Here is a 12,120-nt window from a genome sequence, read left to right as displayed (position 1 = left end):
CAGCGGCAGCGTGGCCTCTGGCGGCAGAAGCGGTAAAAAACACAAACTGTCACAAAACACACAATTCTACGATCATCGATGAAAGAATATCGGCCGCTAACAGCGCGATATATCGATTTAGAATGATGGAGTGTATTGTTCGCATGCTAGGGAGAAATATTTTTGGAAATGACTTTCAAATCCTGATAACATCGTAACCGGTAAAGATGGTGTAAAGACCCATAGAATGAATCCCATTGCAAAACCCAATTTCAAGTTGGTAACAGATATGAAACGAAATAAGGCTGATTTCACGAAGGAAGTTCACCTTATCCAGTGCTTATTTCTGAGAAACGTCAAGCCTACAATCGATTTAAATTAGCATCTTTTTTTAGAATGTAGAATTTTTGGAATCAAAGTTGGGGCTTTGGAGACAATAACCAGCTTTAATTGCATACGGACCCTTGTCACATACGGGCTAACAGATTTCATAGTTGTCACCTTTGTCACCCAGCTCTGATAGAGCTATTTCACTGGATTTTGACGGCGTACCGAAAATCATTTCAGACCAATTCGTATTAAAATAAACATAAATTGCCACCAACTGTAATTCGCTCAGAAAAGGTGTGGAGAGTTCTGGCTTAGAATTTAGTGTATTTACCTCACTTGTCCGAATACCAGTTGCCCCTTCAATCCGCAGTAGTCTCCATCGGATTCAATGCGTGTCTATCACCTTTTCTCAGTTGTTAAAGTCAATCGTACGGTTAGATTTGAGCCCGATTATCGTCCTCTCCCAGATTCTTATAATCATTTCAAAGTTTTTGCGCTTTGGGAAAAATCTGTATCGCAGAGCTACGTCTAGCGAGTACCGGAGCTGAAATGGTACAATATTTCCCGCTTGTTTGAATTAGCGCGCCACAAATGCACGGGTTCATTATCGAGGTAAAGCACCTACGACTTGTTCTCCTCTATCTGTGTTCGGGCCTATTTTGACGGCCAACATTACGTAATGAGCTTGAAAGTTTTTCCTAACGTCTAACCACTCGGTATGTACACACGCTGCAGAACATTCTGATAGTTGAAAAAAATGTTACAAGAAAATTTGGTTACGGCGTGGAGCTTTATTTCGTCTACGCTTGTTACCGAAGCGGCATTAAAACAACTGCGCTTTTACACCTACGTAAGAGCGTCCCGCGTCTGATCATCTATAATGAGACGATGGAATAAATCCGCCTCCTGTTTGAGTGGTTCCTCTCCGACAGCTTCCAAGGGATTTGCATTTCTTCAAAAGTCAGGTCCCTCGGCGCAATACTCACGCAGAGGATTTTCGCCTCTAAATGCTTTTTGAGAATGGGCCAACATAATCCGTGTAGGCCCGACATCCTTACTACCTTACTTCTTCTACAATCTACTTAAGGCCGGTTCGGTAATCCACTCAACATAAACTGTTATACATTTTCGTCCCTATTAGCTGTGGCAGGTCGTACAAAGCAGGGATATATTCAAGGCCCCGTCGTCTGTCGCTAGTATTTGTACGCTTGGAATTAACATAAGATTTAAGAGCTTTCTCTAGCGCTGATACCGATTGTAAGCGGTAGATTTAGTACAATATGATGCACGCTACTTGATACTATATTTTTGGGTTTCTGGAAAGCGAAATGTGACTCACGGTTGCTTGTTCCAAATCGTTTACAAAGCTTATTCTTTATTGAAATTTGGTCCGGGTACAGCAAAGGGACAGACAAGCATGAGGCTAGACAGGCTGTTACGAGTCGACCTTTAGCCAACAAAAGGTGAACGTTCATCGACACATTTTTGGCTCAGTAGTAGTTAATTCTAGACAATTTAATTGACCCTTGATTGATGATGTATTTACTGACAATTATGGACGACTTAGGGTACGTCAGAAAGAGACCAAGATACGATCAGTCGCGAGGTACATGTAATTTTCCTCACTATAGGCTCGACCAATTTAACACGATAAGCACACCTAACAAATGGGTTACCATTAGATATGGGAAGACCCGCGTCGTGTCGAACGTCGAGAAAGTCTTCGCGTTAGTGTACTTGATTTTATCTATGGCCGACGGAAAAAAGTGATCTATATTAGAAAAGCTGCACGCTTACTTATGAGAAGTAAATAAGATAAATCAAACGATTCTTTCTTGCCTATTGAGAATACTAAGTAGTGTTGAAAAGCTATCGATATTATTTGGGATCAACTGGCAGAAAATTTAACTTTCACCTACCGATGTATGTGGCCGCTTAATATTGCTTCAGACCTCTCTGTACGATTGAACTAAAGCTGTATACAGTTCCTATTGACTGACAGAAAAACTATTTTTATATCTATATACGCAAATTAAACACACTGAGTTAAGCGCAGAGCTTTGTTTTATAGCAGGTTTTAGTGACACCGCTTTAATTTTTCATAGAGATAGATATATATATATATATATATATATATATATATATATATATATATATATATATATATATATATATATAGATTTTTCTTTACATATTCAATCTGGTTATATTGGAAAAAATCTTGCTTGTATTATAGCTATCGGAGCAAATAGTGAAATGACCCACTCAGTAGAAGCCCATGTATATTTCATTGTATTAAGTTTGAAATTCTTGAAAACAATACGTAAGCAACGCGTTTACTTTCTCTTGCTTTCAAAAAAAAAATCAAATCCAGCAAGCGGCTGCCATTGGCAGCTGTTCCAGGGCGACCCATTCACTGGGTCGAGGTCGGTAGTTAGATTGCGGCAGGCACGCAAACTAATGGACCTTTCGGGACCAGGTAAAGCGAGCGGGGAAAAAGTCACATTGAAAGCACTCAGTCAAGTGGTCCTCTGCCATCTAATAGTTTCACGCCGAACCAAGAAAAGGTTACATCACACAATAGCCGACGATGAAATGGTTAAGGTTTCTTGCATATTGTACACTGTATTACTGTTATGCCATTGAGCTTTTAACTCTGTTAGCGAAGAATTAATTGTGCGCTGGGTAGCGTATTTAGAAACACGTGGTGGTGGTGTAGGTTCGAATCAGAGCGTAGACGCACTTCGTCACGTGCTGAGAGCGGTCAGCCGTCCACAATGGCGGTCAAGTTCTATGTATGTATGTATGTAGACAACAAGCAGTATGTAAGCAAGCATCTGCTGTCGTGCTATAGGTTTGTTTGCAGCCTTATATTGAAATGAAACAATATCTTTGTTGTTTTCGGTCATATTTTGTCGAGCTACCTCGAATCCAGCGGTGCGTCGTATCGGTCCAAGTCAATAGCAATATTTGCCAACAAGTGGACTAGCAACTGTGTGAAAGATATCTACTGCGAGTTTTGGAACTAGAAGCAGCAGCAACTGGTCGATTCGAGTGAGCTTGAAGGCGGTCGACAGGACAAGTGTCTCCGCGTCCTAGCAGAGCAACCTACGATAATTTCTCTGATGACTCCGATCACACCAAACGGCATGAAAAAGAGTAACGTGTAATACTTAGAATGGGAGTGAGTGCCGAATAGACGGGTCTCAACGAGGCACCGCGGCTGCCGACCGGAAGCCGGCAAGAGAGACAACAATCTAACAGGACGCTGCAGCAGCAGTTGGCCGTATACAAGGTCGACGGTGGTAACGCTGCGAAGACCGAATGCTCAGTATAGAGGGGTGCTGATGTCAGCAACATCAATAACAGCGTACTGCAAAATTATCCGCCCACCAGGCAACTAGCGAGATCGACTGAGGAAACGGAGAGGTGCATGCGCCTCCACTCGATGTGCGTTTGATGATACGCAAGGAGCGTTTTTGTCTTTCTCGACAGAAGTACGAAGGGAGCGGAAAAAACAGATAAAGTAGGCACCAACTAGTACAACTGGGCGAAGCAAGAGGGATTCGGCTGCTGCATAAACAACAGTAACAGCAGGGCAAACGAGGAGCCGTAGGCCATACAAGTTAACAGGCCGAATGGATTTCACGCACTCGAACCATTTATCACTTGCTACTGCTCCACTTTCGACGCTCGTTACATACATCTTACGCTTCGCTCATAACTTTGTTTTACGGCATCTAAAATCCCAGTATAAGTAGACTTTCGTAGGAGAGTCGTTAATCGGCGGGCAGAGGAAACGGCACAAAATTATGAACAATGAACAAGTAAATAGACAGCGACAGATCTACGGGTAAACATGTATATGGCATTCATGTTAAGATAGATCATGAACGAAACGGACCCCCCGGTATGGGACATAAGAGACGTATATTAGCTCGTTAACTAAGCGGGAAAAAGGGGAGTAAAAGAAGCCGAGAATTGACGCAGCACGATGCAAGCCAGGACTTACATGATGATCATCATTGTTCTTATTGTCCTTGTCAGCCTGATATACAAGTTCAATAAGGAACAAAAACATTATATTGAGTAGCATTGTGAGTTACGGACTAAGGGTTTGAAAAGCGTGAAAGCTGTAGAAATCGCAGCTAGATAGGCGGCGACGCTCGCGTGTGCCGACATGTGCCTCCTGGTTTTTGATAATCCACTATCGGACATAAATGACGATGACATTCGTCTATAGCATATTTATAAAATAGATACGTCCGAGTAACTTTTTAGCCAGAACTAACGACTCGGGACTCTAGTATTGTATTCATATGGCGCACCTTGCACTCACGATATATATATAACAGGCACACGTATATATAGGCTGGGTGAAACGTTTATCGACAGTGAGAACCTTTATTTTGAATGCATTTAAAGACTGATTTTTCTGCTAGCAGCTTTGTAACAGGGATTCTCTAATAGCGCCCCCTATAATTGCAACGATATTATGTATTATTATGGCGTTAGTATCTTTATACAATGCAATAGCTAGCTTCCATTAACAACAAACTATGCTTAAAATTGGTAAGAAAGTGTGCCTGTTATAAACGGGCAGTACACATAAATTTCTTGTTCTTTAATGCGATAATTTGCATATCTCTAATTACCGCAATAAATATAAAATAGCAAATTACTTTTAGCGTGTACATATAGATAAAAGCCTGTATAGCACAGCAGCTATATAAACTACTCCGATTACTCTTGGCAACGGAACGTTGTTAATTATCGAACTTCCAAATCTGTTCAGGAATTTCGCTGCGATTGGCACTGGAAGATTTTTTCCCAAGGGACTATATAGGATAATTTCTTGAAATGTAATTGAATTTTTATAGAACGATTATAAGGCTAAATCAATTTTTTTTTTTTTTCATAGAAACCTTTACGTCTACTTGAGCATCTGATGTCGACAATAATTCAGTAATTAAAGTACAATTCAGCTTCTTCGTAGAAATGCATTTATCTGTATATGTGACAATTTTAGGTAACAAAATAAATTTATGTATCATATGATTGCTTTTGAAAAACCTAATTTCTTTATTATGAACATCACAGAAAAAAATGATACAATCGACATTATGGAAAATCTGTACCATGGATCATATTTTGCCATGGATAATTACCTATGTTAGATTAGCGCATAACTACGATAATGATACTATTTTAAATGCGGCCATATTAATTTTACAAAATTATGTTGAATTGTTACACTTTTAGAATAAGACTAGAATAAAATAATGGAAACGTTCATTCAACAAATTTTCACGGTAGGCTTATGGCGGAATAGATCATAATCTACCTGGAAAACTTCGTAACAAATAGATAGATAGGAAGCATTGACTTTTCCAGCCCGCTCTAAAAGAAAAAACATCTGTCTGGTAGCTTTGTGGAATGACCGACTTCTTCCGACCTAGTGAACTACAAATACTGGACCGAAAGATGGCTTTAACCTTTTACTCTCAATACTTAACGTAGCCTCGAAAGTTTTGTCCTAATAAGTTTACTAGATCGATAATCGTCACTAACGAGCCTATATGTCTAGGGTACGACCTTCTTAAAAATTACATTGTTAACAAATAGACTTTACTATGAAGATAGTCTTGCGTTCAAAGTAATTGCGTTCATAAGTTTCTACTCATTTTTAGAAATCTGGCCACCTCTGATCAAAACTAGTCACATATTCGGTTTATAGAGCCCTCGTAACAGAGCTTTCGTCATTTAATAGCAATTCAAGCTAAGACACTTTCGGCAACACTGGTGAGACTAAACATCAATGATTAAGATTAATCAGCGGCCTATCGAGCCAAAAATAAAACATGCATCAGGTCTTGTCAAATCAGAGTTGATTTTTCCAAACCCAGATTTGTAACTTCATTTATATGTACACAACAGTGTGAACACAAAACCCATCAACCTAAGATTTTTAGCACAAACGTTTAAAATATAGGACATGTGCATGTTGTGCAATGTTAATAATAACTCAGACTAAATCAAAAGAATATTAACAATGCCGAACCGGAAGAGCTTCCCATGGCATTTTTTTTTCTTGTAGCATGTATTGACATAAAATTCGTAAGTATGAACCTTTATTACTGCCAAATTCGACTCATGGCAAAGAGAAGCCTATTTGACATCTCATGAAACTGCTTAAACAGACAGAAATTCCAGAACCTAGATAAAGTTGTACCTAAGTTGGTGCATTATGCAGTGATCAATACATGTCTTGTGGGGTAAAGCTTTCTGTCCAACATCTTTCTGTAGAAGTGAATCTTTGTTTATACATTTCGTGTCACACAAACGAAGTATCCCTGGCGTCTTCCAAGTTTATTCTAACTACTTTAACTGGCATTATGGGAACGAACAAACTTCAGCCATTCTTCCTTACTGAGGCAGCACGGTATACCCCACCGTCGTCAACCGTTACTTCATACCCGACCTCAATCGATTTCACAGTGGCTCATTGCGCTCGGACCTTTCTTAAGCGATGTATCCAATCAAAAGATGGTTACAGTAAAAATGGTACACTTGCATTACATAATCCAAAACACAAACCTGTTCGTACTTAAGGCTGCATTAGATAATGCAGCTCGTAATCTGTCTCTTAGTCAGTTTAGCTTTCAGACATTAGTTATGCGCCTGAATGAACTGAATTCTCAGCGTGGAGTAAAATGGACTTTATGTTATCCGCAGCGGCGTTTAAGAAGCGTAGTTTCATCATCCATCGATCTTTCGGCCTATGCGATCGTGTCCACTTGTTTTCCATCAAGCAAACACTATTTTAGCCGTGCCAAGCTTTCGTCCCAGAAGTACCGGACCCAGACAATCCGTTGATGTTCTTCTGTTTGAATGATTCAGCTAGAAGAGTAGAAAAGTGATGGAGGCTCCTATTCTTTAAAGCAGGTAGAAAATGGTCGATCCGTTTACCGATAACCTAGGTGAGATCTTCTTCCGCGCCTACTAAGCACAAACTAACAGCTTCGGTAATAACCACCCGGACATACGTGTGGCCCCATTGGGCCAGTGTATATAGTAGCTGATTATTGTCACCATCGGCTCGAAAATAGGAAACAAGGGTCGGGTATTACTCGTTCACTTAATTAGCATCGACTGAACAGCATTTTGTACGTTGTAGAAGCAAGTTGAATCCAACATCATACTGAAATGTTTTAAGTCTTACAATATTGCTTCAAAATACAACGTCTTCACTGTTAACTTGGGCACCCTGGACATCACTCACGCCATCCTGACATCATCATCTTCCTACTTTTGTACGGCTTTTTGAGCAAGCTTACCATAACATCGTTATGGGTTAGTCGGTAGATAAGTTGTTTGACGGTAGATAACTTGTATATGTATGTACAGGCAACACGTAACGGAAGAGCCAGCATGTCATGACTCATATTGCGGTACGACGTGACAGACGTCCATTGTACTGATTTATGTCAATAACCTAAAATAATGTTAGAATCGAAGATTCTTTTTTTGTAACTTTCAGGAAGACCTGCTCACAATAATGAAAAGTATTGCGATCAGAGAAAGTGGAACAAAAGCGAGGCTCCAGTATCAGTGTCACATTGTTTACTGTTTTTTTTTTCGTCTTGTATTGAAATTGAGGCGAACTTTATTGATAGGACGACATTGTTAAGTGTGAAACTTCCAGACCAATATATTAACGCATCACTTCAACTATACTACGGTTTCCAACGTCAGTCCAGAATATGAGGTGATGATCGTTGAGGCAAAATCAATGAATAGTTAAAGTGTCAATGTGTGATGACAATGTGGCGCCCAAGTATCACTCACTCTTTCGAGCTCTGCCTATAGTCAGTTAGTGATCTTTAAACGTTTTGCTCGGACACAACAGCCAGTGTTAGAATGTCGTCAACCCTGCTTACTGACGTACCGGTGACTTTTGTCGAACTTCGGCCTTGGAAGACTAAATTTCACAAAAAAAAAATGGAAACGATCCTAAACTAAGTTTTTTTTCCTAGCGATTTATTAGTATCACATCGCAAGTCGGCCTAATGCTGAGCGCCACTGTGGTCCGACAATCAAATAGTTTGTGGATGAGTTGGAAGTTACCTTTTACTGGAAACCCCCATCGAATATAATCCTCGATAATATAAAACAGGGCGCTGTGTGACAGTTTAGCTAGTATAGTACTTACAGTTTGAAAGTGTTTTTTTATCGGTCGACATCTGAACGACGAATCTCTCTTTACACAATATTCACTATATATTTGCTGTCGGCCTTTTCCTGAATCCGTAGAAAAATAGCGCATCACTGAGTAGTTTGTTTGCCATAATGACGATTCATTCGTTTATTACAGAACAAGTACGATGCACATCTTTCACTTAGATTAACTCCCGTCTGTTACGGACCTTCGCCGGGCCGACAATCTTCACTCAGACGTCGATTATATTAATGCTACTTCTATTGTTTTCCCACTTTTTCACAGTCGTCATCACTAACACATGCAAACGTACGTCCCATCGACAAACTGTGCAAACCAATACACACACGGCTGCAGCTAGAAATATATAGTTAACTCAACTTATTTTAGACATTATCACTAATGACCTAGAGATCTGTCACTTCGCCGTCAACTTGTGACTACCGGCGCGCAGTGCTACAGCGCCCACTATAGTACATAAAAGCTGCACCCTAATTGTGTGGGCGCGTCGCGAAGACTTTTTGGATTCCAACCAGCCTTCCTAGTGAACTAACTAACAGACGACTAGTTTCTTTCAGAATGCATACTACTACAAATAATATTAGTTATAGAATTTTATCGCGTGTTTATCTACGTTAGGTTGAACAATTCAGTAGAGCGGCGAGCGCGTTCAGTTCCTATACCTCCTCGCCGTCGGCGCGTCACATGTTCTGTAGGCTTTGATGCCGGCACTTCGCATGTTTACCGTGAATCGCTGCAGGCGCGAGTCGGAACCCTCTCCACCAACACTCACCACTCATACGGCGGCGGCGGCCGCCGCCGCTGCCGCCGTCGTCACCGGACTCCTGCTTATTGCTGCTGCTGCTGCTGCTGCTGCTGTTATGGCCTCCAATCGGCAGCAGTCTCCAGTGGCTGAGCAGGCCACCCTTTCCCTCTCCATAGACTCGGTCTGATCTAACTAGTCTCGTGTTTAAGCCTTTTTCCCTGTGGAACAGCAAATGGGAAACAGGAACGGGGTAGGGAGTGAAAATAAATGGAATGAATGAAATAGGGACTGCACACGGCGCGAGGTCAGGGCCGGTGACGTACTATTAGTGAAGAAATAGTAAGCCTTTTTGAAGTGTCCTTGATGGTCAGTTAGATATCAACGAGTAGATCATATATAAGTGTATGATAACTATAGTGGTGAACGCACATGTAGTAGCTACAGAAAAATCGATAGTCCCTTTTTTCATTTTGTTTAGGTGTCTTTTCCCTGATTTATGAAAACGGAAAAAATAGACGAAATTTTCTTTCTATATAGTGTCATCTGTTCGCTATGACAATATCTAAAATCGATGAAGACGAGGCCAACTGTTGAGCTTTCCAGAAGAACATTCTTCAAACGTAACGATTCAAGAGAGACGTGATTACAGTATATAAATAAAAAATCAGAAGTAACAAATAGATTGTAAAAAAAAACATACAAGGTATTTAGGTGTGCAGGTGCATATGTTTGGATAGGGGCCAAATATGATCTGATGAGACAACTGTGGAGGCCAACGTCACCTATGGCAATGGGATCTTTCTATATGGAGTTATGCTCCTCTATTATATAATAGCAAAGGCGACATCAGTGTTTCGGGTTAGCTGACTGATGAACTATGGCAGATCTTTAGAAGGTTGGACAGAGATAAGATGTTATAGGTTATGCTCGGATTTTTGTCGATATCTAAAGAATGCGATGACAGAAGCAGTGGCACCAGCAGTGGCCTAGTAATTTATCTATCTCAGCTACACGCTCCGATACGCAGCTATCGCCAGTTGCCTATGAACTCAATATATGGGAAGCCATTGTACGAATAGCACGCAAGATGGCGACATTTTTTTCTAAAAAAACAAAATATTTCAGATATACCGCTTGGCAGGTCTTGGACGACATGGGTATTAACATGGATGTTCAACTTACACTTCTGATATGCACTTTCCGCAAACTAAAAAGGGCGCGTTACGTACCGTTCAAGTTCTCGGATAGCAGTGCAGTTAAAATGCACGTGCGATATCAAATGCTAGGCCTTAAAGGCCAACCCTATTAGCTACGTCCTTCTAGGATTTCTTTTATGAATACGTTATTCTCAAACAAGATATATACAACATAAAGATAAATGTACGGGGTGTTTGGGAAGTCAGTCAACCTGATGACGTTCGAAAAGGCTTCCGCAACCTGCCACAGTCAGGGAATAAGAGGAGCGTGAATAAAAGGTGGAAAACCAAATTTTCGATCCAGATTTTTTGCTACCTATTTTACGGAACTTAGTAGCAGATCGGAAACGATCGAACAGAGCCAAATTACTCAAAACGAAAAGAAAAAAAAAAAGATATATATATATATATATATATATATATATATATTACGCACATCAATATATCTTGTTCTATTTCGTTAATATGATGATTTCGTAAAGATTTATCTACTTGGACGCTTGCATCGGTCTTTTTCTAGTTGTTTGCAAGAATCGGTAAGGCACAAAACGGCTGATTACATTTTCAACTTTAACGGCTTTATTATTTCGTTGTTTTAAATATAATTTAAACAAATTAATTATTCCATATTATTTTCGTGATATGCGCCCTTTCGGTACAGCTTTACCACTGCTTCATTGGAACTGGAACAGTCAAATGCAGATCTTACTAGAAACGGTTGCTAGCATGAACGAGTCATTACATCGAATGGCAAATAGTTGGGCCACTTACTGAAATCAATTCCGGTTTATTCTATTACCGCCAAAGCTGCCCTACGAGTTAGCAACTACATGCCAAATAGTACTTTCTTGATGTAGCTATTGGCCATTGGTTTGCCCTGTGTTATTATTTATATTTAACGCTCTATATCGACGACACACTGGCTAGAAAACGAACGTGAGCGATGTCAGTTATTTTCAAAGGAACAGGACGAGTGTGGAGAGACGTGAGCGTAGACTCTAACTTCAATTCAAGTACGATTACAACGCGCGTTACGAGCGACGAGCACTTAAATGCAAATGGCCTTCGACTTCGGGATCGACCACGCCGACTCGAGGAACACAGCTTTAGGCTTCTATTTTGGGATTCCATCGTACATCTATCCCCGGCTTAATAATTTGTGGGACTCTCAATTGCACGTCACCCACACCCCTAAATGCGCTAATTCCAAGTATTTTAATTGCACATTCATGTAGTAAGCATGTCGAGCTCGTTCTGTTTGCACGACAGAAAAAAAAAAGCAATGATATCGTAGAAATGATAATCAGCTTGAGTGAATTACCCATTTTGCCAACGAAATAAACATTCGAAGAGGTTTCAATCGTTGATATTTGGTCTCGATAAATTAATAAAACCAGTTTCAACGTTGCATATACTTTTTATAAATTTAGTTCCTACAGGACAAGTTGGTCATACACAGCTATAGGGAGATAAAGCAAACCCAAAGGCGATTCAACGCGTCTGCTCTTTGGTCCGTCGAGCAATTGAGCGAAATCCTCTGTTTACATGAAATCCTATGCCTTGTCAAATTAGTCCCAGTTATGTACGATCTTCCAGTTGATGAGAGCTAACCGCACAGCAACTCTTCATTG

At 40.3% G+C, this 12,120-nt stretch overlaps 1 protein-coding gene across 4 annotated transcripts in view; it reads right to left on the bottom strand.

Moving 5' to 3' along the window:
• Lgr3 (Leucine-rich repeat-containing G protein-coupled receptor 3) overlaps positions 1–12,120 on the bottom strand; it is a 117,956-nt gene that overhangs the window by 90,350 nt on the left and 15,486 nt on the right. For all 4 annotated transcript variants that reach the window (XM_086987197.1, XM_022810682.2, XM_086987190.1 and 1 more), the window contains exon 2: positions 8,522–9,511. The gene's annotated coding sequence lies outside the window, so the exon portion shown is untranslated. The remainder of the gene's footprint in view (positions 1–8,521; positions 9,512–12,120) is intronic.

Source organism: Varroa destructor, unplaced genomic scaffold, assembly GCF_002443255.2.
Source record: "Varroa destructor unplaced genomic scaffold, Vdes_3.0 BEIS01000001.1, whole genome shotgun sequence".
Classification (NCBI taxonomy): domain Eukaryota; kingdom Metazoa; phylum Arthropoda; class Arachnida; order Mesostigmata; family Varroidae; genus Varroa; species Varroa destructor.
This window is presented reverse-complemented; position numbering and strand designations above follow the sequence as displayed.